Here is a 25,484-nt window from a genome sequence, read left to right as displayed (position 1 = left end):
AGCCTACTCATGGTACCAGCCAATATTAAACATGGCCTTTCCTGAAAACTGTTATCATGTGAAAAATAACTTAGACCTACAGAGAAGTAAATACCAGATTTTGTAATATGCATATATCCATGGCAGTAGCATATACTCTATTTTGCAGAATGAAAGTTGAACTTTTAAATAGCAAGTTTCGGTGTTAACATTCTTAAGAATGTATTGGTGTGTACTGCCAGCATATCTGATAAGCTGAAGAAGTCTGTAGAAATCTACTAGTAAATACAGTAATATTCCAAATCAGTACATCCTAGAGAGTGTTTCTGTGCCTATTCTGTAGAAAGCAATTCTTGGCTGCAAAAAATTTACAATAAAGCGTTTGGGCATTAAATATTAAAATATTTATTAAAGGCATTAAAGTAAGTTTTCTGAACTACAGTAGCATAAATTATTGTCCACATTTTTCTGAATGTCTTTAAAAGACTGATTGCTCCCTTGCTATAACGTTGCTTTCATCACTCACTGTTATTTAGAATAAAACAATTTAAACAATCTACCAGCAATAGCTACAGCTTTTTTTGTTGTTAAATTCGGTGCTGTTTTTCATTACTCCTCAGGTATATTGATTAGATTGGAAATTTATAGCATGTGTTTTTCAAACAATATTTCCAAAAAATATCTGTCTCTTAAATGTATTTACAGTAATTTAGTAAAAGACCATGAAATAATAGCAATGAAGAAGGTCATAACACTTGTTCTACTATTCCTGGTGAATAGTAAATCTTAGTCTCCTTTTGACATGCCTTCCTATTCTGCTCTTTTTCTTTGCAGTAACCTTTAAAACTATTATTATTATTATTATTATTTATATAATTTTAAGTATATGTTAACTTTTGTCCTTCAAGAAACGACAATATTTTAACACTGAATTTTTATTACTGTTTTTTTCTTCTTTATTTTCATATTGGAGCTTGGTTTTTTTGTCTTGTCTCATCCTTCCTAGATCAATATGAGTGCTCTTTTGGTTTTTTGGGGTTTTTTTTGTTTTGTTTTATTAGGACATTATATTTCTTATTTCACCCATAGCCAAACAAGGTTTTCCTTGTTCTCTGGAATGTAGACTTAATTCTTCTCTAAGTTTTACCCCTTTTCATGCTTGAGTTATTAGCTGACATGTTTTTTTTCCAGACCAGCTTTTAAAATTTCTTTTCCTACCTTTAATTCATAAATGATATAATCAATTATTTATACTTTATTTCCCTAGAGAATCCTAGGCAGAATATTTGCTTGTCCTCAGATAAGTCATGCCACAAGGAAAGATCTCTCGGGCAGCTGACACCAGTTAGCCCAGCTGGTTTCTAACCTCTCTTGAGCCCTGACATGTCTCAGGCCAGCCAAAAGCTGCCTACACATTGTATCAGTCGGTGAATGACTGATTCATTGTGCACGCCCACTTGTCCCCTTTGCTGAGTTTGCCTTGGTTGGCCTATTGCACATGCAGTCAGAGACGGGCTGGGCTATGAGAGAGAAATACAGTCTAACTTCAGCTGTGTAACTTCAACATCAGCCTAGCATCAGTAATTTCACAAGGGTCTAATAATCCTGTTGGCATTCATACAGCCTGGTTGAAATCTGAGCGGTGTCCTCAGGGTATTGCAGAACTTGTCCGGTTTTCCAGGCAGACCTACAATACACAACGATACTTCTGCATTCTGAAAGGCAAGCAGTAGATTTATGGCCTTTGCATTATCACTAATAAAGTCCCACAGCTGTTCATTTCTTACCAAAGAACTAGTTTTGTAAGTAGATGGCACACTGTCTTCTAGACTCTAATTAAAACTTATTTTTGGTCCTTAGGTGTAATGACTACTCTTCTGAGATGAGCTCTTAATTAATGCACAGAGATCCTGAAAGTCCCACCTCTCAACAGTAATGATTGACATCCAAGGATACAAAAATTGCACTAATTGAGCTTTCCATTTATACACTTTTCTGCAGCCAACTCATCAGAAAAGGTAGGAGAACAGATGAGCATACGAACAGTTCCTTTTCAGCCATCTATATTCTCCTGAGGGCAGGGAGAGGGGGAAATCTTGCAGAACTGTGGAACATCTTTAACTATAGGAGTCAACTCTTCAGATTTTAGATGTAAGGTTTGTTTTACTATGAAAATTAGATTTTTAGTTAAGTGATATGCAGTTGAATAATGGGACGGTATTCAATATTAAAAAACAAGGACACCTGGTAAGTCAGTGGGCTATGCTTTGCATCACAAATAGTGCTGTGTAGCAATATATACTTTCTGAACAGAAGTTGTGTGGTATTAAACTGAGACATTTCAATGGGTGAGTAGTGGTTTATCTGGAAATGTTCTCTTAATTTTGACCCACAGTCAGTATCAGAGATTTTATAATACTTGTAAAGCAATTATTTCTTTCTAGGATTCAATTTAATACTTCAAAAATAAACTTTGTGATTAATTTAACTGCATATTTTTCTGGAGTCAGTTAAGATGAAGTCATTGAATAAAGTCCAGTATTCTCCTCTGAGCTGAAGTCCACAAAAAGGTACTGATAAGAACATGGTAGATGGAGAGGAATAAAGGGCACTGAAATGTATCATGGAGATACTTGGCAGAAAAATTGCAGTGCAAATGGTATTTAAGAAGTACAAGAAGCAGCCAAGGGAAAAAAAAATGGTAAGAAGGCCAAACATAAAGATTTATCTATGTTTTGAAAAGTAATCCAGGGTACAATAAGAAGATATTCAGTCTCAGAGAACTTTTCTGATCATGTTTTTTTGACTGGATAACTTAGAATACTTTAGCTTATTTACTCCTTATTTATAACTTTAATTTCTGGTGTCTTATAACAAACATCAGTGAAAATGAAGCTCATGAAATAGGCATCAGACTTTCATGAAAGAACTCTGTTCTGTTGCAATGTCTATATTTTAAATTTACCTGTTATCTCTCCTCATTTCTAGAAATGGGAAGCATTCAAGGTGTGGGGAAAAAAATTGAACATATTTCAGAATGTTTTAGGATTCTAAAAACAAGCCAGCAGTTTAATCAGTGGGGTTAAGCTTGCGGGCTAGAGGAATTACACTTTCTTGGGGAATATCCATAGTGAAGAAGATTAAAGTATAAATGCTTACTGACATATGCTTAAAACTGGAATAGAAACAGATCTAGCTGGTTGTATCTAGATTAAGAGACCCATGGGAAAAAATGTAAACATACATATTGTGGGCACCACGTACTCTAACTTCTGAGATGTTTTACCCCTCAAGTGCAGCATAAAGGCTATAGAGAAAGGGATTGAAAAGAAAACTAAAGCAGGGATTACATAAGGGAGGTCCTGGAGAGAGAGCCATCCCATCAAAGTAGTACAATAATTTTGCAACATCCCTTTTGTGCCCAGCAAAGTTCTGAAAATGTGTATTTTCTCTGCAAGATTACAGAAGGAGGCAAACTGGGAGTATGGGTGCAGAATGATTTGAGAGTCCCGGACTTTTTATTTCTTCCAGTGAAAATACGAGCACAAAGTGAAACTTAAATTTAGAGTTAAGAGTACAGAGATATAAATGGAGGCTAGAGAAAGAAAAGTGCAAAATAAAAAATAAATTATTAGAAAAGTGGCAATTCTAAATACTCTTTTGTATCTAGAAAACTTTATACTCTTAGGATTAGTGCAAAACTGTTAGTACATCTTCTTTGAGAATATTAATTTCATCTTCTTCATGAAATAATTCTTTGTCCAAAGTAACCCATTGCAAATTTTTATATTTGCCTATAATTTATAATGTTACTATGATTTCCATATTGCATGCATAGAGGCAAAATACCTAGGTTTTAAGTAAATTTTTTTCTTAATTGCTGGACACACAGTTCAACTTTCTCCAAGTAGCCAAAAGAGTGTGCGAATTACTTCCTCTCTAATCGGGCTACTTTGAGAAAGATGAATTGTTTAAAAAATTTTGGTAGAACCAAAACATGTTTTAACCTGTTAAGGAGAACAAAGATGCTTTTCTACAACATAATACAGCCACTAGCATGTCAGGGTCTAACTTTATTATCACACCTTCAGAAGCTGTGTATTTTTATATGTAAGAAATGGTAAAAGCTCACTGTAAGTTTCACTAGACTGTATATATGTAGAAATAGCTATTAACAGGAAACATATGCATACATTCAGAGTGTTGTCAGTGGTTTTAAACTGTAGTTAAAATGTACTTTGTGCTAATTCAAAATAATAGTTCTAGCTATAACGGCAGCTTTAAAGATCGTAGCAAATGTCAGATCAACTGAGGCCAATATATGCCTCTTGCTTTTGGTAATCAATTAGACATTAATGATAGGTATTTCATTTTGAATAGTTGCAACAATAAATTATTCTCAGGGTAACATGGTGGAGCCTAGTCTCCTTTGGCTTTTGGAACCAGTAAAATAACAGAACATCAGTCAAGTTAATAAAGTGTGCCCTTATTACACATTCTGCATCTGTACGTAAACTGCCAGCATATGATCAAAGACTGCAGCTGTTTCAGTTATATCACAGTCACATCATAGACATTTTATAGTTACAGCAGAGAGAGTTCCAGGGAAAACCCAGTCACCTTGAGGACATACAGAGTTCAGTGGAATCTCATTAAATTGCACCTTGATATTATATGAAACTGAGTTGGACATCTATTAGGTATGGTATGTGCAATTTCCATTCTAAAATTGTTTTTATGCATGTTTAATGCATTGCCTATGTCTTCTCAATAAATCCAGGGTTTTGTTCACACAAAACTTCAGAGTTCCATGTTTACATATTTTAATTTTGTATTGGTAGTTGCCAAAACCAAAGGATTATTCATAGCCAAATGGCTGTGTTGTATTGCACGTGTGAGGGCCATGTGAAGGCATTAAAAAAATATGTAATATTAACTAAAATATTTTGAATGCAAGCTGGAATATTAAAGTGTGTTTTCACAGCTGTTGACATATTTTTCCATTTCATCTCATAGAATAACGTTTTGCTTAAGTCAATGGGTTTTGTAATTGACTTTTTACAAAAGTAGAACTTCACCTAGTCAATTCTTAGTTATAATCAGATGTGTTTTAATAACAACACATTACCTTTTCTATATTACCAAGTTTCAGTCCAAGAAACACCAAAAGGGGGAAATCTTACTAAAAAGGTGATTCAAAGAGTTATTTCTGAAAAATATGTTTTAAGTATTACATAATGTTCAACACAGAGTAGCTAACTGCTATATTGCAACAAAGTTAAACTGGCAACTTCCTTGTCTGGAGTTTGAAAGACACGGTAACCTCAGCCTCATTGCTGTTTTAATACCACATTAGAAGTCGCTAAAATAGTATAACTTTATCATTTAGATAGCTAAGATCAACAATAAAATATAGGCAGCCACCTAATCTGAGACTTGAATCTTAATAGTTTTACAAAGTTTTGTGGGATTTAATTCCCAAAGCAAAATGAAGAAAAGAAAAAGGTGTCCAAGTTTACTCAAGCAATAGTTCTAATAAAAAATACAGCCTTGTGTTTTTAGCTATTCTTCCTAAACCTTCACACTTTACAGATAAAGAAACATCTGTGTATTTGTTCTGATAATTCTCGGTGCATGTACCAAAAAAAAAAAGAAAATGGTTTGTAAAACTAAAATAAGTTAGGTGGGATAATAATCTATTATGGCAACAGTCAAATTGCTTGTCATGTCATGAAGGGTTATGCTTTAATTAAGCAATAAGGCATGACAGAGTGTGAATTACAATGTAATAATTCTTGTCTAGTGTATTGTTAGGCAAGAGGCCAAAGGCCTAGTGCCACTGAATGCTGGAGGAATGAATTATTATGCTGTAATTTAAACAATTCAATATCATATTGCAATAACTGTAAAATATTACATTTTAAATTTTAAAATACATATTATAATTTTCTATACCTAATTGCTCCTCCAGTAAACTAGTTGCAAAGGTTATCACAGAACAGAGGCATCTTCTATTTAATATATTGCGTTTAGATTTCTATTGCAAATAAACTTTGAACACAGTTGTTTCTGAGACATTTGAAAGATGCTATTTTGATATAATTTCTTCCTAAAATAAACAGAAAGCATACAGTTCTGAGGAACAAATGCTCCCTAAAATCTTGCTTTGAGTTGTAGTCTAGTTTTGTCCCATGAAAAGAAAGGGCTTTGCAAAATTACTCTTACCTAGGAGCCTTGCATTTAGTGTAGGCTTTATCACCTTTAGTTTTTGAAAACACATTTTTTTCTTCTTCCCATTCTTCCTCACCGACACATTTTCGGAAGACAGATCATTTATAGAACCCTTCAAATTCATCTTTTGGACTAATGCTTTTTAAAAAATTGAATTTTATTTTCTTTTTTCCCCCATCTTCAGAAGCAAAGTCAATAAGAAGACAAAAATACAGGATTGTGAAAGCTCCCATTATATTCCTCTGCTACAAAGCACAAAATCAAAGATACTGCAAATGGTTGGAAATGTTCCAAAAAGTGATGAGCATTGATACTTTTCTCCATTTGCATTGGTCATATGATATAGGTAGAAAACCCCGTGTAGTTAAAATTTACAATGCATAGTATTTCTCACAGAAATATTATTATAAGAAATCATACCTTATGGACCATGTTGTAAAGTTATTTCGCAGTTTACATGCCCGACTGGAAAAAGTTCAGCAGGTTCTAGCCTTAATTGAGAGAAGCTAGAAGCCTCATCCATTGATACATTTATTTGTTTGTAGCTGAGCAACATCAGTCACGGTAGTGGTATCAAAAAAACCCCTAAACTATTTCTTCACACTTGTTAGATTCAATAGAACTGAACTAAAATGTAGGGGCTTTTCTCATTCTTTTACATTGCTTTTGAGGCAGTAATGTAAATCCATACAGCTTCCAGATGTCACAGGTCTGCTGTACAGTATCACTCCAATCTAAATCTCTCTGTGTGTTCTGCTTTTTTTTTTTTCAGCTGCATTTTTGTGTTCAATCTGAGGCTGACTGTTGCCTGATGAACTACTGAAAATCAGATACAGGAGCAATTTGCAAGTTGCAAGATTGACTCTTTAGTTGATTGAAGTTTGTTGTCCTTAAGTAAAACCAGAATTTGCCAGTTGACTTAATCGTTTTACAGTTAATATACTTCCTTTCAGTGCTGCAATATTTGCTATGATAATAGTTGCAAACCATGTTTAATTCTTCCTTTTTTTATCATCACTTCTGTACTGTAGTGTAGATGTAGCAGTAATAATAGAACCTCATGTAAGAAAAGGGTGGGTGTTCCAGTTAGTACCTGAACAAAGAGACAATTTTTTTTTCCATAACACTTGAATTACAAGCAAATTTGCCTTCAAAGGATTCTTTGTACACTAAGAAAATCTGTCACTATGACAGAGTTCACAGGAAGAAACAATTGGTTTAATTTTCTCAACAGTTGAGTAGCTTCCTATTCTTCCTAAGTACAATTCATCAAAAATAAAGTATGTTTCACTTCTGATATGCTTTACACCAGACAGTCAAGGCACTTGCTTTTGTTTTCATAGTTATTAGGCCATTTCTACTTGTTAGCTTTCAGCAAACAGTTTTCTTTAATCTTTGACTGCAGTCTAGATAAGGATTCACAGCAATTATTCATCACTAAAATAATTTTAAAGCTTGTAAGTCCTATAAACTGATGTTTTGACTTAATTTCTCTATTTTTTAGTACACAGATCTGTATAAATACTGCATAATTTTAGAAGAAAAATCAAGCAGCAACAAAAATGTTCAGGGCAAAGAATAATAAACTGCCACTTCAAGCTTCTGTTTTCAAAATAGTAATGCTTCTGAGATTTGATTAGCAATGACGTATTATATGACAAAAGAAGAAAAAGGATTTAGAAATGGAAACTAAAAATAGTTGTGTAGTAATTTAATAACCTGGCAGATTTTATTCCATCTGTTAGGAAGAGTTTGAAAGCCATTTCCTGCTGCCATTCACACTGCAGAGGCTTCAGAGTTCAGAGATGGAATCAAATACCTGATGTGAAAATCTGCTATTATGATTCATATCCAAAGATTCATATCAATATCTTTGCCTAGAATATTTTGTAGGTTTATTTATAAAAAGAAAACATGGATTTAAAGGTTTGGGATTATTATTTTTCTGTTTTATTGTCAATGCCACACCTTGAGGCAGAAAAAGTACCAAAAATATTTATTCCTTTCAAATTACGAAAATTGTTGAAACTACTCTATGTGAATAGACAATTCAAGAAACCAGATTTCTCAGTGGCCCAGGATTCAAATTTCATGAACTTACTTTCAGGGTGAAAGTACTGTACATAAAAAAAGTACAGTGTGGTATTGTCCTGTCCTTTATTGTCACTCAGAACTGATAAGCAAATTGGGGGAAGAGAACATTGGTCAAATTAGTGGACAGAAGGTATGACGGAGAACATGTGTAGTGTAAACCTGTAGCCGATGAACTGGCATTGCAGCAAACCATAAATAAATACAGGCATGCACAGCTTCCTGATGATGGTTTAGCTGCAGCAACTCACATCTATCTGTATACAGCTGGATAGATGCTAAAATTGTTTATTTCTAGGCGATACTTCACAGGTGTTTGACGGATGTAAGAAAACATAAATTACTTTTTGTCTTTAATAATGGAAAATCTCTAAGACTCATGGTAACGTTAATTTAATTGACAGTATCAGACTGGGGGAGTGAGAATGTAGGTCAGAATTGTACATGGGTCAGTGGCACAAGCTGCAGTAAGCACTATAAACTCCTTTTATGCAGAAAAGGGTCTTTTACATTTGGTCATTCAGGAAAAGAATCGAGGGAACACTGAAACTTCACTGTCAGATGGAATTTGATTTGGGGTTTTTTTCCCTAAGGTGGCCAGAAGAAAGGCAGATAAGTGTGTTTATATTTGAAAAAAAAACTACCTTCCTGTTAAATAGAGTTTTCATGAAAAATTAAAGCCCTTATGTAATGCACTTTCCACCCATTGACACATTCTCATGCTCTTTGAAAGTTTTAAAATGCTCTGGCCCAAGACTGTTTTATTTCACCTGAAATACTAGTTAGAAATGAAAATTAAATAGTTCATTTTAATCACAATGAAAAGGGCTACTGACAGTTCTACCTGACAGTGAGGGGGTTTTTTTCTGTTTGTCTTTTAGAAAATTTCTTCCCTAATTCGTAAAAACCTTTGCAGCTATGTGATGAAAGCAGCATGAATATTTATTCTGGTTCTGCAGGATGTGTGCTTGCTCATGTATTTTCATAACTGGGATAAAGCAGGGATGTAAGGGTATAAATCCTTGTGCTAGATTATTGATCCACCAAGTTATCTGCTCTGCCAGGCTGTACTCGTTTCCTGCCCAGTCTCTGCAAAACAAATGTGATATTTACAAATACATGTCAATTGAAATAACACCTGTGTTAATGATGTTCTCAAGCATAAGAACCTCCCGTTGTAAAGACTCAACTAACATCATTTATCAGGCCTAGGATTATCCTGATGGCATAATTAGAAGTTCATAATACTAGATTACCTAGCTGAAGCTAAACTCACAATGGGTTAATATGGTTTCCTATTGCAATAATTTTGTTTTGTCCGAGTAAATAGACCTTGGATTTAATAAAACCGGCTCAAGAAAACAGATTTGTTGATGTGCAAATGTGATTGGTGTATGTTACCTGGGTTTCTGGATAACCAGCTGTAAGCAAAAGGACTGGGAGTGTTATTAGCTCCATGCTCTAACCAGCTGAGCCAGTTACACTTGCTGACCCACGTGTCCTTCAGGCTTTAAGTATAAATAATATGGACTGCAGTCTCATAAAGTACATTCTTAAAACTAGCCTGAAGATAGACTTTTATATGTGGAACAGCAATGAAATGGTTTCCTTAGATAGATCAGGCATATATGAAGTTTCGATTAATTAATGCTAATTTGTGTGAGGAAGATTTAAGTTTAACTTTTTCTTTGTACAAAGCTTATTCTAACTGTTCCTCCCCTTGCCCTTTGACTCAGCATTAACATTTGGACAGATATACCTTGTTATCACAATATTTACCTTTGTCACTTAATTTTGGCATAAAAATCGATCCCAAATGGGACACTCTTCCATGTGTCCACATTCTAGCAAGAAATTCTAGAAAGAAATAACAATACATTCAGAATTTGAATACCTGGAATCCATTAAAAAAGTAATCTTGAAGAAAAATAAGTACTTTAGTACTCCTAATGATGCAAAAGTTGTGAAAATGAAAATATTATCTCAAGCATTGTATTAGTATTAATCTGATCCTTCTACTTCCTTTCAATTATGTGTTAGCAGATTGATCGACTCAGACTAGGTTTTAGCCTTTCCATTTATAAAGCAAGGATTTTTTAGATCTGTAACTGTGTGCTGCACACCCCAAGGTGGCTTGAACAGCCAATAGGAGTAATAGGGGTGATTAAACCTTGTCACAGGGGGTTAGATGCGGTGCTTTCTTCCTACATGACAGGCTGTGACAGTCAAACAGCACTGAAGCAGAACAAACGACAGTGGCAGTTTGCTGCGAGCAGTGCTGCTGTCACAACTCCCACTAGAAAGCTAAATGCTAGGTATTCAGCTCAGGGAAGTTTCAAATAGACCATGCAAATTCTGGTTTCAAAAATTTCCCTGCAAATCAGTAGTGACATGCATTAACTGCAGAGTGATTGTGTTACTGCGTGAGTGACTGTCCACTGTTGGTCGCTGGCCATGATCATCATTTATGAGTGACACCGCTGATCCATTTACATTTGTGCTTAGCTGTTCCTGTTATGGGAAATCTGCCTTCATTTGAGAGAGCTGGTGTACTAATGCAATTAGAATGAAGGTTATCATCACTCTTTAATGATTGCATGTGTTCGTCACTCTGAGTAACTGCGTACAGGATGCGACAAACACCATGCACCTGACTGAACCCAGGATAAAATCATATATTCAAATATATAAGCTTTCCTTCCTGAGTAAAAGGGACTGACTTTATGAAGACTACAGAAGAATAACTTTGAATTTTTATGATTCCTTGTATGGCAAAAGTTAACCAAGAAAATGCACCCCAAAGCTCAGTTTTTTCAAGTATAGCATTCCAGGCTTTTGTAACAAAACAGGAGAGGGAAATTTTATAAGAAAAGGAAGCTAAAGGTCTTAGTAATCTGCATAAGAGAGAGGAATACTGTCAATATTTTGTTTTGCATTTAAGACTGCATGCCAAACCCAGAAGAGTAGTACTATGTGCCCACATATATTTGTATTTAATTCTGTAAAGAAGGGTAGAAGGGGGTGGGGAAAAGTTCAAGAGAACCTCTACAAAATCAATAGCAAGATAACATAGGTAAGAATATTTTCATTATTTCAAGATATATCTTTTCTGAATATAGAAATGTTATGCTTAGATTTCTAACTGCTCTAACAGAAACTAATTTTGAATAAATTCTGGCTTAAAATTTTTAAGTTACTGCTTGTTGCTCTTAGCAATAAGATTAGTTGAAATTGTATCGCTTTAATTGAAGATTACAGCAGTGTAGTTGATGTTAGACTGAAAATGTCCCTTCTGAAAGGACTAAGCCCCTCCTTTTGTACTTATTTACTTAAAATCAATCCCAAATTTTGCCATTTCTGTTCAGAGAATGCTTTAATCTTAGAATATTTATTTTTCTATTTTTAGTAATCTTTTAGAAAAGATGGTTAGCAGCTTGTTTTTCAACATTGGTTTTTTAGCATACTATTTTTGTTAATTCCTGTAGCTGTAGATATTAAACAAGTAAAGCCTTACATTTGTTTTCTCATTTTCTCATAAATTCATGTCCTGTCTGCCTAAACCTAGCATCTTTTTCAATTTTAAAATCAGTTGAGAAAGATCCTGTCTTATTAAGACAAGAACGCCAAAGCTTATCTTAGACTTGGTCTTGTGCACCCACTCTTCAGTGAACTGTCCTTGCACTGCCAGACGTGCTGCTTCTTGCAACTCCTGAGCTCTACTTCTCTGCTATACCTAAAGCAGTAACAGCTGTGATAAAATTTACTGGTTGAAATACTGATATGACACTCCACTCTTTAATTCCATTTAAGGTCATCTCTTTCACTCTGTTCTCTCTCCAGCAAAATATGTAAGATTTTTCATGAAAGAGATTCATTCTGAAACACAAGTTCAGTCTCTCCGACATACCTGTCCTTTCCTTAGCCCTTTTACGCCCTTGCTCCTGATAGGATTTGAGACATGCTGGGAGGGAAGGATTTGTAGGCAAAAATGCCTGAGAAACCATATAGGGAGCATTGTTTCCATCTGGTGAACATTGTGTGGTTCGCCAGAGAAAAATTCATATCCATCTGTCTTTTTTGGGTATGTAAGAAGAGATTGCTCTCTAATAAATATTATCAGTGTTCCGGAGAGCAGCAGGAGTGGTTATGAGATGAAGTGGGACTTTCCCCATGCAGCAGTAAATAAGGAGTTTCCTTTTGAAACACCTTTTCAGCTGCGGGTGTCTTTTTGTCTCAGTTCTCTTCCCAGATTTTTTCAGATCCTCAGAGGGTTGGCTGGGGAATGTCGCAATACAGTTAAAATGTGTCGCTGACCTAGGACTTCAGCCTTGTAAATCAGGACAGGACCTTACAAGAGAAAAGGATGGTAATGGCTGCCTCAAAAGTTGCATTCAAATTTAAAAAAAAGTACTAATGCCAACCTCAACAACATTAATTTGTTTGCTTTATAATTTCAGCCCACAAAATTATTAACAAAAATTTGTTGTTAGGATTTGAGAGTCATCCTGAAAAAACAGACATAAGTATTCAGTTAAAGCCTCTTCTATTCAAATACCAATCCAGAGTATTTTCACAAAGTAAAATTTCTTGAAAAAGATGCCATTTTAAGCAAAAAAATCTAGAGAAGGTGATGCCAATATCAATATGAAATGGTTTTTAATTACTGAAATTAGGTTAATAAAATTGATGGCAGCTGAGTAGAGAGTAATCATGTTCAGAAAGCTACTCAGCGGTTTGTTTAAAATAAGTCTTTAAAGTCATGATTTAATTGTTCTGTCTTGCTTACCCACCACATAAGCAGTTGATACAAAACATTCCATTTTACTGTTATGAAAGAAAAAATGTGGTTTTTTAAAAGAGCTGTAAATTAGGTTGTGCTGGAAGCATCCATTTTCTTGCCTCCATCACTGCCAGCTCCCACTGTTTTCTTTGATAAATGATTTGCAGACTACTATTATTATTTATGTGTTTTACAATTACTACGAATGACACCTCCCCTTCCTCAGCCCTAAGCCACAAATCTGAAATGAATAAATGCTGTTTATTGTGACAGTCTGCCTTTTGTCTGTGGAACAATGACAAACTATACCACTGACAGCCAGTTGCTGTTTTTAACTACTGCTCTCGAGCTCAGTCTTTGAGTGTTCTTCAGAACATGGCAACAGTCAGTGTGGAATAAAATGAGTGAGAATGTATTGTGTTTGTTTAGCATGCCGTGACACCATTGTCCAACACATTGAGTAAACAGGAAGAATAAATTACATAACCACAATAGGTTTTAGTTCTCTGTATTTCATTGAGATTTGTACAACTGTGGTCATATAAAAATTATTATATACTTTTGCTTTTTAGCATCAATCATTTTGATATTCATATAGAGAATTTCCTTCTCACTGGAATTAAGTAAGGGAGGAGAAATAAAGGGAGTGCTTTTAATTATTTGTGAAATCTAAGAACATTTCTGTTTTTTCTGTCTGAGCTCTTCAACAGATCTAAAGGCAGCATGGAAGGACTTTATCGGTATGAATTTTATAAATGTCATCTGACCTGCAGCTAGTCAGTTTTTAAGTGTTAGATGACCTGTTTAATATCTAATAGTTCCTGGCAGAACAGAGTTACTAAGTCAATCATTTCTTATATTTTGACTAGACCTTGACATTTTACCTAGATACAAACTTGTAAATATGCCAGGGTATTTATTTAATTTAATTTAATTTTCTCTCAGAGTTTGAATGTTAATCTAGCATTTCTTCTTGAAACCAGATGTTATCCTTTTGTTAATGCTCCTCCCTTTACATACACCTGGTGCATGTGTGTGCATGTGCACACACACACAAGCATACAATAATGCTAGTTTATAATCCTTTTTCTCTGTATTTATGTATGTTTGTGTGCATAAATGAGTACTGCACTGGTGTTTAACTTAACGGTCTAAACCCCATAACATCACAAAGGATCTTCTGGCATTTGTATTACTTTAATAGAATTTTGTGCTACTAGTATTAATGGAATAGAGATGTCTAGTGATTAACTCAAATTTTTATTCAGTATATAATGCTGTGTCCTGTATCTGACAGAAAAGGACTCTTTTCCTGAATTGCATACAGTATTCTGACCAATATAGGTCTTTTAAAATTCCTCAGCTTACATGTGATGTTTAATTTGTTTTCTTCTCAAAGCAAAGATAATGGAGAGAATATGAGCAAATGCCAAGTGTGCATTGGCACTGCCATCTTGTAGAAAATGTATTTCTAATTGAAAAGACATAATCTGCAGTCTTATTTGGATCTTACCATAATTTCACCCATTAAAAACTGTAGCTAATTTTTTAATGCATCTCAGATAAATAATTTTCCTTCTCTTCTTCAACTATATGTATCTCCTTTCTTATAGCCTTTTTAAAATTCTTTGATTTCCCTTTGAAGTCTCCTTTATCTCTTTTATTTTTTAGACTTCCTATCTTCCTCCTTGCAGAAACACCTAGATTCACTGTCTATGTAGTTTTATATCTGCTATATAGTGGGATGTGTTATTTTCATTTTAAATACTATTAAAAGCTGTAAAGTAGAGAGCAGGGTATCTTCAGAGTACACAGATTCTTGTCCTTGTAACAATCATTCCTCCAGGATTGCTATTGTTGTACTAATACCCAAGAAAACTGTCCAAGAAAATCCATGAAGTAATGTAGGGTATAGTATGTCTTTGTATACTGATTAATAGATAATATAAATTCATGCTCAGTTCATCTATGAGACCAGTAAAGGAAAGTAATATTATTGGATGTTTGAAATAAGTACTTTGTGAAAACTTTTTTGTGGGTTAAGTACGGTAAACTACATTAAAATATAGTGTGGCAACATAAGCATTAAAATGCTCATCTAACTAGGTAGGAAGAGGGTGTTTGTGTTTTCTGTGGGCATGAAGTCAGAGTTGCAATTAGGTTCTCTTACCAAAGGCTTAGTCCACACTGAGCTTAGCAGTTTTTTATGGTGTTGGACAGCAGTAAATTAATGAGTGAATCACATAGGATAACAATATATGAAATCAAGAACAGACATATACATTCAGGAAAGAAAGCAATTTTGACATTCTCGTCTAGCTATTCTAATCCAATAGAGAACACTTCATCCTCTTGCATTGCTTCCTGCCTGCTGAACACATTCCCGTTTGAATAAACAATGTTGGCTCATTCATGTAGCTGAAGTATCCTTCCTAAAGACATAAAGTGTGGTTTAACTATTTCAGATAATATCTAGGTTATAGCCATTATCTAGCTATAATAAGCTACTCGCCATCCATCAGTAGAGCTATCCAAACATTAATGAGTTCCTTTTGAATCTGGAGGGTACTTAAGCTTTCATGATAGTTATTCACAGCTGTATATTGATTTGCATTTTTTCACTTTCACTATGAATTTTACTGAGATGATTTAAGAAAGTCACCTTATTAGTAATTTCCTATGTATTATAATTGAAAGTTATTGATAAAGTGACATTTTTACACAAGGGACAATGCATTATCTCTCAAAACCTTAATACAGAGCATGTAGCACTGCTTCTGATATTTAAGATGAAAATCTAACAAACACATGTTCAAAATTGAATTACTGCTTATTGTCATTTGAATGTATGCACAGAAATTGACAAATACTAAGAAAAATGTCAGTAAACTATATGCAAAAGGTGCCTTACTAATAGAGATGAGGCTTCATGCTTCCTGGGAACTTTTGTTATCAATTACAAACTCCAGAATAGAAATAATTTGACCTGCAATATAAACTGCCTAAAGTTAAGCTTTCATCAGGAGTGTAACAGTGAATTCCAGTTTTCCAGGTTTCGGTTCCTAATGTGATTCTAAACATTATAATCTATGTAGATATGAAGATTCACATGAACATAAAAATTTACTTGAGTTATAGTGATCTGATTAACTTTGTGATTTCTCAAACCTGTAAAAGAAATTGCCATTTCACATAAATGGAACAGCTTTAAAGTAACTTGAAACAAGCTACAATGGTGATGCTACTGTTGAACAGAAATCTTTCTCTTGCTTATGAAAATTTATTCAGGGTTGATGTAGTCACTTGCAGAATAACAGTCAAGGGGATCTTTCTTCAAAAGCAGAAAGGTTGAGGTCCCTTCATTAAAAGAGTGCTGTGTCTCTTCCCCACTACTCTTGCCCAGTCATTGTAGCTGCAAAAGCCAGAGCTATGTGTATTCAGCTTCTCTTTTCCTCTCCCTAGTTTCATTCATTGCAGAACTGGACACCATGTGATCAGTGAATGTCTCCTATTTCAAGTGACAATACATTAATTTAAAAATAGCAATATACAGCCATTTTGACAATCTGAATTTGGTATTCTAATCTAATAGAAAAGCTTTCATGCACTAACATTGCCTCTTGACAGCCTCAACAAATCTTCATCTGTGAGAATAATACCATGCCGATCGTATGACTGTGTTATTCCCACTTCAATTTGGATATATAAAACAGATTTTCAGTTATAAAGATATTTCTCTTCCTTGGGCCATGTGGTCCCTAGAGATATAAGCCAGGGCAGTAACAAGGAAACTGTAAACTGACCAAAAAAAAGGTCATTAATTCAGACCCATTGTGGTAATGGATCAGTAATCGTAAGATCATTTTCCTAAACTACTCATTTGAAGCACCCATACAGGTAGCCTGTATGTATTTTGTGTCTGCTACCATGAGCATTCTGTGAGTGCTGCTTTATGTCTCACATTCATAGATTTTACTGGAACTTTGGCATGCAAATCAACAACCAACATCAGCAGAAAAATGCATACATAGGATATGACCTGTGAATACCAGACAGTCTAATTTTCCTGCAAAGTTGCCTTAGGTGTCACATCATGAGCTTGAAAAACAATGTGGGAAACACCTTCAGAACTGAATGTGACTTTAATTAATACAGTCACTAAAATGACTTCAATAGAAATATCTCTGAGACTGTTGCCAGTGTCAGTTTAATTCCTGATCTTAATCTCTAAAGAAGTTATTTACATCAAGTACAAACTAACAGAGCAAAGCAAACCTCAGACAAGCTGCCATATGACTGAAAAGCAAAATGAAACAAAATTCTTGGAAGCTTTATAAAGGTGGCCAGTCATTTCTTGTTACCAGTTAATTTTCTATATAGAACATCAGAAACCATTGTGATAAGCATCCATAGTTGTGGTTAAATTAATCGTCTGTTTTGATAACATATTGAGCATAAGCAATTTGCATTAACTTCAACTGTAATAGGGTGCTAAAGTCTGTTGGTTTTCAAAAGGGTATCTTACAGCTAAATACCTGCATTCTATTGATGTCAGCAGAAATTACACAATATTCAAAGATTTGCAAATTATTCTTCTGTTGTCAAGTCAATGTTTCCTTCACTAGTAAAGAAAATTACCAAACCTAGGTCAATGTATGGTTATTAGAAAGAGAACCTCAGAAAATTCAATTTAAAGAAATGTAATAAAAAATGAAAGGTTTATACACAGATTCTCTTTCTTTGATTAGTTTTCCATCAGCATGAGAGCTGACAAAATATTTAAAACTTGTTTTTAAATTCCAATACTGTCTTCAGAATACTAGGGTGTTCTCCAAGCACTGGAGCAGTGTAGAATTTCCAGTGCAAAGAGGTTTACAGATAAAAAATAAGGGATAATAAGATTAGAACTAAAATATGTTATTTTTTGTAGAATATATAATGAAATCCCTATTAATATGTAGTCTTGGCTATGAAATTTCAGCATGGATCCCTCAGACTTTGCAGAGGATTTTAAAAATCTTTTTTGGGTAATTACCTAAATATGTAAAGGAAATCTCTTCATTTCCCCAAGTTATCTGGCAGAGGCTTACTGTAAATGACAAAAAAAAAAAAAAAGTCTGGAAGAATGCTAACAACTGGTTTTCTCCAGAATATGCACTGCACCTGATGCTGCTAAAAACCTAGAAGTGGGAAGCAGTTTACCAAGGAGGAAGTATTAGCCTGTGGTGAAAATTTATATGGATTATTGAAGACTAAGGAGAATTACGAAGAACACCATAAGAACCTGACACATCAAACAAAAATAAATTCTGCAGTGGCTGATGAAATTCATCCTCCCTAAATGGGAAACAGCACACACTGCAGTGAGTGAATTACAGTATCCTTTATGTACTGAGGGGCTCTGAATTAGACATAGCCTCTCAGGACAAAGATCTAGGCAGCACTGTAGACAGCTCAATGAAGACATCTGCTTAAAATGTATCAGAGGTCAAAAAATGGAATAATATTTGGGCTGTGTAGGGAATAGTATGGAAAATATTACAATGTTACATAAATTGATGTACATCCTTACCTTGACTGTTAAATTCCGTTTTGGTCAACTCTTTTGTGAAAATTGTATGAAGAGGAAAAGGGAAGGTTACTCAAGGGCACCTATAGTTTCCTCCTGCTTAGAAGGGAGAAAAGTAAAAAGAAATATGAAATTCTGAATAGTAATCAAAATCTCAACTGGATGTTTCCATTTTTCAATCTTAATATAGAGATCAGCTAGAAACGTGTTCTTTTATGAAATGTATGATTGTCTTTAGCACTTAGCACCTTATATTTCTTTCAATTTGTGATTTGTGAAAGTGGTTTTTTAAGTGCTAGGAATAGGTTTTTTCTATTTGTAACAAATGTTTTTTTAAGAGCAGGAAGGTAGAAGAGATTAACTGTTGAGACTACTTCCCTGGACTTCTATCTGTATGTTTTGCAGGAATACTTTTTAGACTATGATGGCAGAGTGGCAATTCAGAATGCACTAAGAACAACCCAGTAGCCAAATACTCCTGTGGAGCACTATCCCAAATATATTTTCAAAGTGCTGTAATACCCTTAGCTGACTACAGTGATCTGAGCTGTTTTAGACAGTGTGCACACTTCTCAGTTGTGTATATTGTAGACTAAGATGGCTAGAAATATGGGTTAGTTGTTGTAATGGCTATTGGAAAAGAAGACAGTTATCAAATTGTTTATTATGATTTGATAGAAGGACATTATAGTGGAAGATACTCCCACAATTATCTGAACAATTAAACATTAGAAGAAAAGGCTGAGAGAAAAAGGCTCAGGAGTCTTCTTTCTACCTTCCTTGCTTTTCGTTATTTTCATTTTTCCTATTTTCTTCCCCTCAATGTTTCACTTTCGTGTTTTCTTGAGTTAGAAAATTATTCTACGAAGGTGAAGACTTCTTGATAAATTCTGGCTTTTTACACTGTTAATTTATTACTTCTACAATATGTAGAAGTAATGTGTTCTCTCTTGAATTTTGCTTGTCGTTTGTTCCTGGAGGAATTAATAGAGTTCCTTCTAGTCTTCATTCTGGGAAAAATACTACAACTCAGCCATACAGCAATGTTAAAAATGAATAAAATCTAAGTAAAATGTCCTTTATGTTAACATTTTAAATTTCTAACAAACATATTCTTTAATCACATGTAAATGCTAATAAGTAGGATCATCAAGGGTGGATAAACTTGAGGTCTATCCCTCTTTAAACTATAAAAACATTTTTCCACACTTTTTCCTTAAAGTATCATTATGTGCTGAGTTAGCTGAGTTTTACTGAATTTCAACAAAATGTGGAAAGGGAAAGAAATGAAGCAATGAACTCCCTGCTGAAGTCTAGGTAGAAAACAGACAGTCATAGGTTTCTGGGCATAAGAAGTACGAAAAAAATGTTGAAGAAGAGAATTGTGCTCTCAGTTGCCTGGCAAGCTTTCATCTGATAGATAATGAATTAAGTTAGTGTCATGGGTGGATCATTAGACAGTTTTTGATTGCTACACTTGCAGTAGTTCTTAAATATCATGAAGTACAAGTAGTACAACAAGTCCATTGAGAGCCAAAGACTAAATGATTGCAGTCTCATTTCTAATGTCTTTATGGCTGTTGTATAAAAATTGGTCAAGAAATATTAGATTAGTTACATAACCGATGTTTGAATCCACCTCTTTTTCCATTGTACACTGCCATAAAGTAATACATTTAGATGAGGGGGAAAGTAAAAATTTAGACACCATCTGCATGGCAATGACTCCCCTTTTCTCATTCTAAGATATATTATTTAACCAGTGATTTCTCTGTTAAAAATGTGTAAAAATGATGTATAGAGTAAGCAAGACTCTCTGTTTTATCAAGCTATATACAACACTGAAGTCAAAACCTCCTATGTTCACAGTAAAATTCTTATCAATCAAATATGTAAAGATATGAAAAATTGATGTTTTGTTTTGATAAAACCTATTCTTTAAAAACCCATCTTGACTAACATCAGCTGCATTATATTTCTTCTTATCTTTGATAATACCTTTAGAACTTCAGTGTTTTACCTGGCACTGTAGACAGGCCACAGGCCCATACTTACGGGAACTTACCAATGCATTATTTCATAGACATGTTACCCCTTTGACTGTGGACTCTTAAAATTTCAGCCCAATTAATTCCCACACATACTGGGAAAAAAAAAAAATGCTAGCTCATCAGTTAATTCTTTCAAAACTCTTTATCTGTCATTCTGATTTTAAAATGATGGGTTTAAGAAGTGTGTTAAATATTATTTCTAGTTACTGTCAACAAGGAACTGATTTTATTAGTATGATCATGTATACGAAAAGCTTTCTGCCTAAGTACAGAATGAAACTATTTTTTGATAATTCTGATGTTTTTATTTGTGATGGCCGTAGTATTTTCCTTTGTACATATTCCTCTTATCTTTTTTGTAAAACACATTTCTTTTAATTGTCAATTTTTCCTAATTATCACTAACAGTTTCAGTTTCATTTCAACTGCCTAATGTGTTGTTTCTGTAACTGGTTTTGATTTCTTTAATGTATCATACGAGTTTATTCTTAAGGAGCCAAAATGTGTGTATTTCTTTTTCAGACTTCACATTTAGTGCCTGAAAATTAAGTAGTCATGCAATCTGTGCTTTATGATTTATATGGCATGGTGAATGGTCATCAACCTACCTATGCGGTCATTTTTAGTAGACTAATTTATATTTAGAGCTTTTATTGTCTTAGAATTTCACAGTGTAGGCGAGCAGAGAAATATCTTCAAAGTAGTAAGATTTTTCTCAAAGGACTAGAGTAGACTTTATTGAAGATCAAAAAAATTCAAATCTATTAAAGTGACTCTATGTGATAGAAATCTACTAGAGAATTACATGAAAGTTGTAGGAGAAACTTCTGAAACATGTAAGATAAAGCTGAAATTTAAGCTGAACCTCAAGCTGCCATTTATTTTCCAGCTCAGTGATGTCATTGTGGCTGTCACAAGCTGTGTTGCCTTGCACATGGGGCTGGAAGCCTCATACAGTAAATCCTTGTTCTCCCTTTGATTCCTCCATGCCTTATCAGAAGAGAAATGCACACATACAACTATGCATAATACAAGGCAGTGTTATTTAACTGAGTGCTCCTGTGACATACGCAAACCACTCATTTCTTGTTAATATGGCAACAGCAGAAAATCTCCAGAGGTTTGTCCAACCTTATAATGAGAGGCCTGTGTTATGTGCAGTTCTGTAGACTCAGAAGTGGCCATGGATTCATCCCCTGCTGTGAAATTTGGCTGCTGCCTGAGGCCCTGTGGAAATCATGTTTCTTGCTATGCTCGACCACGTGCAAGCCTCCCTGCTGAGAAAAGCAAGGAAATTTGCTGAAATGCATTCATCTATTTCTCTCACTCACCATCTGAGACAGAGAGAAAAGGATCTGCAGGGCAATATTTCCATTCTATTTTTTTTATCTCTGAGAGGGAACTAGGATGGTCACCAATACATTCCTTAGAATGTGTTGACTGATGAAGTCAGTAAGGAGCTTGATTTTTGGAGGACAGTCAGACAGACTAGGTAGATGGAGCAGACAGCAACTATGAACACTTTGAAAAGACAGTGGAAGGAAGCCTTGAATATTCCTTTCTCCTCAAGAAGTTCCAAGACCACAATGTAAAAGAAAAAATGAAAGATATAATGTGAATCATCCCCAGTCTTGTTACAATGTGACAAAATCAATGAAACAGTAAGAGTCACATGCCTGGTTTTATAGTTTATGTATCTAATCTCATGTAGTTAATGTCTACCCCGTTATTTTTTATCTGGGAGGCGAGTTCCAAGAGCCGGTGAAATGTAAGGGACCAATTCAGAAGAAAAGTCTGTCAAACTATGTATTAAAAAACAAAAAATAATTACATACAAAAAATACTGTACAGGAAAGGGTATTTTATATATTGCAGTGCTGAAGTGTTAAAAAAAAAACAAATCAGAAAACTTACTCTATTCACCCTAAAATGTACAATTAAAGGATTTGGTCTCAAATAGAAGGTATGTTTAATATTTGTTGGAGTCAGAGTCTCAAGAACAGTAAACCTGGAATGAAAGAAACAGGATGTTAGATAAGTATAAATAGAAACTACTATTGAGAATGCAACTGATGTTATGGGGGGGAATAAAGGCAATTTTATTTGCTTTGTGTTCTTCTTTTTAGGTCTAATGTTTCCTATTAAAAACCTGCAAAGAGCTTGTCTGGCATAAATAGTGAATGTATTGAAGTTAATAGAGCTGTCATAGTATATAATGATTTGAACGGGTCAAAGGAGAGGTAAAATGTTGTTAATAATGCTAATAGCAAAGTTTTAATAAGCAGGCAAAAGACATGCTTTTTTTTGTTCATTCATTTGTGCCACAGAATTAGAGAAAAAAAGGAACCAAGGCAAGACTGGGGAGAGCATTACAGGGGTCTATAGCTGGAGAGAGATCCTTCACAAATGAGAAAACGTAACTTGTTATAGTGAGAGAAAAGAAGGCACTATATAAATACACACTGAAGAGATGTGCGCTGAGAATTTTTTCAGAAGGACTGGAGGGAGAAGATCACAAGAAGCCACTGCAGAAGTCAATGGTTCCTTTCTCAGTGATTCAGAAAGGAGAGTCTGTTATAAAATAACAGATTCAAAAAAGAACAAAAAAATTTGAGATGTAGCTCCTACCAGAAAGCAGAAGGTAGAAGAGTAATGTAATAAGGAAAATCAAGTAAAAGACAGATTTCATTTTAAGTCTCATTACATATATATATATATGTATTCAGCCATATGTTTAACACAAAGCAATAGCTACTAGTATTTGTGTAGCTGTATATATAAGCACAGAGGTGCTGTTAAGTGTAAATCCTTTGTTTCTTTTGAGAAATGATGATGCATAATAAATCTTGTAACCCATAAATTACTACATTTGCAATTTTTTCTGTCACAGTATGTATATATACATACATACACACACTAATATGGATCTTTTAAGTAGAGTACTATGTTTTCAATGTATTTTTCAAATATAGCTTATGACGTAGTTTCAGATTGATGAGTGGTAACATTTGTAGGAATCCTATAGGATTCTGTCTTTACGTCTTTTTTGCAATAAGGAACTACCAGAAATTCTTTTGCTTCTTCCAGACTGCTGAGTGCACCAATAAAAACCAAAACCCAACCCACTGACCCCACAAAACAAAAGAAAGTACTATGTTTCACCTATTATCCTCATAATAGTTTGGAGTTAGAATATGTAGAATTATGTGTATGTATAATCAAGCTGGTTTTAAAAACCATGATATTTCCCAGTTTGCATGACATGTTAAAATATTTATTTTAATATTTTTGCCTTTTTTATTCTTATTTTTTCAAATCACTTGATTATGTGAAATCATTCCTTAAAGTCAAGAAATTTCAGTAGAAAGATTAGTTTTTGTTCTGAGGCAGGAAAAGAAATCTACTGTATTTAAATTAAAAGATTTTATATGGTGATTCAGAATTGGTGAGTCAAAAAGTAGGTAGATACGTATAGTGCAACTAATGTAGAACAGTCAAGTGCCTCAAAATTGAGCTTTACATATAAAGAGGGGGAAAAAAAACCTACTGTTGTTGGCAGTTTCATGAAAGTGGGAAAAAACACTTTAAATATTGCTATAATCCAGTAATTCTAGAGTAGGGTAATATAGTTGATATACAGTATTCTGACTTTTTTACCTCCCTATAGTCTGCTTCATTTAGACCGCATGAACAAAAAACCCCAAACCTTCCTCATTAGGACTTAAACCAACATTTTTCATCACACCAATTGTCACCTTGGCTGCAATATCTGGATTATATATATATTTTTTTTTTTTTTTTATTAAGTGTTAATGATGAATATGCAAACACTACTATAGCGTTTCCAAATCTAGTAAGCTTTTTCCTTGTTATTTAATATTTATTAATATAATGCTTGTAATTCTTTGTCTAGTTTTAAACTGCTCTGTAAAATAATTTGCTGAAGTCTTCCTCAATGAACTTTTGCTGTCTCAGGTGAAAAACCTGTAGGGTGGTTCAGTTCAACTGCATAATACAAGTAAAAGGTGTCATGTCATTGTGAGCCCCACTTTTTTATAGTGTTTGAGTTCAAATTTTAGAAAGAACTAAAGTACATTCTAGGTAACAGTACAATCTATAGTGTGGCTTTTATTTGTGACTTTGGGAATAAATTGCAGTATGGGAAAAGCAGCTGAAAACATGGATAAAAGTCGAATACAGGATTATTGTAGACCCTGTCAAAATAAATGGTAGAATATTTTTTAGTATGTAATTAAATGTCAAGATTTGTGAGTTAATGGAATTTCTGTAGTCACATCAAGGTCAGACGAGCAATTACTGTTTATGAATTATCTGAAATCTTGTATAGCCTCTTCTAGCTAGTTTTATAGCATCTATTTATATTAGACATCTTTGCCATTTCTGATGTTTCTCCCCCATAGTTTCTGTTAACAGCAATGTGGTGCATTTTGTCAATTCTGTAGTTGTTTGCAAAACCTTCCTTTATTTCACTGAAGTGCTTGCAATTAGCCCACTTCTCCCCATTGAGAAGCATCTTTGTAATAACAGCTTTCCTGGCAGAGCTTTTGTTAGGGAGATTTTAAAATCAAGAGTCTACAAAGGTTGGGAAAAATCCAATCATACAAAAGTTCAGCAAATCCCTTTCAAAGTCATATCAGTTAAGATTACATAGATTTTCCACTTCAGCAAACAGTAGAGTTTTGCATTTTTAGGGATGAATTCAGAATGATAGAATTAATGAAATAAACCAATTCTAAAAGAAATTGTTTGCTAAACTCAAAGA

The 25,484-nt window shown here is 34.2% G+C and overlaps 1 protein-coding gene across 23 annotated transcripts in view; it reads left to right on the top strand.

Moving 5' to 3' along the window:
- The window catches only part of TENM3 (teneurin transmembrane protein 3), a 1,330,479-nt gene that overhangs the window by 711,979 nt on the left and 593,016 nt on the right, over positions 1–25,484 (top strand). For 21 of the 23 annotated variants that reach the window (XM_032108354.1, XM_032108353.1, XM_032108356.1 and 18 more), the window contains one exon: positions 1,840–1,997. The exons of the other annotated variants lie outside the window; for them this stretch is intronic. The gene's annotated coding sequence lies outside the window, so the exon portion shown is untranslated. The remainder of the gene's footprint in view (positions 1–1,839; positions 1,998–25,484) is intronic. 23 annotated transcript variants of the gene reach the window in all.

Source organism: Corvus moneduloides, chromosome 5 (assembly GCF_009650955.1).
Source record: "Corvus moneduloides isolate bCorMon1 chromosome 5, bCorMon1.pri, whole genome shotgun sequence".
In the NCBI taxonomy this organism is placed as follows: Eukaryota; Metazoa; Chordata; class Aves; order Passeriformes; family Corvidae; genus Corvus; species Corvus moneduloides.
The sequence above is the reverse complement of the archived record's forward strand: the minus strand, read 5'-3'. Positions and strand labels throughout refer to the sequence as shown.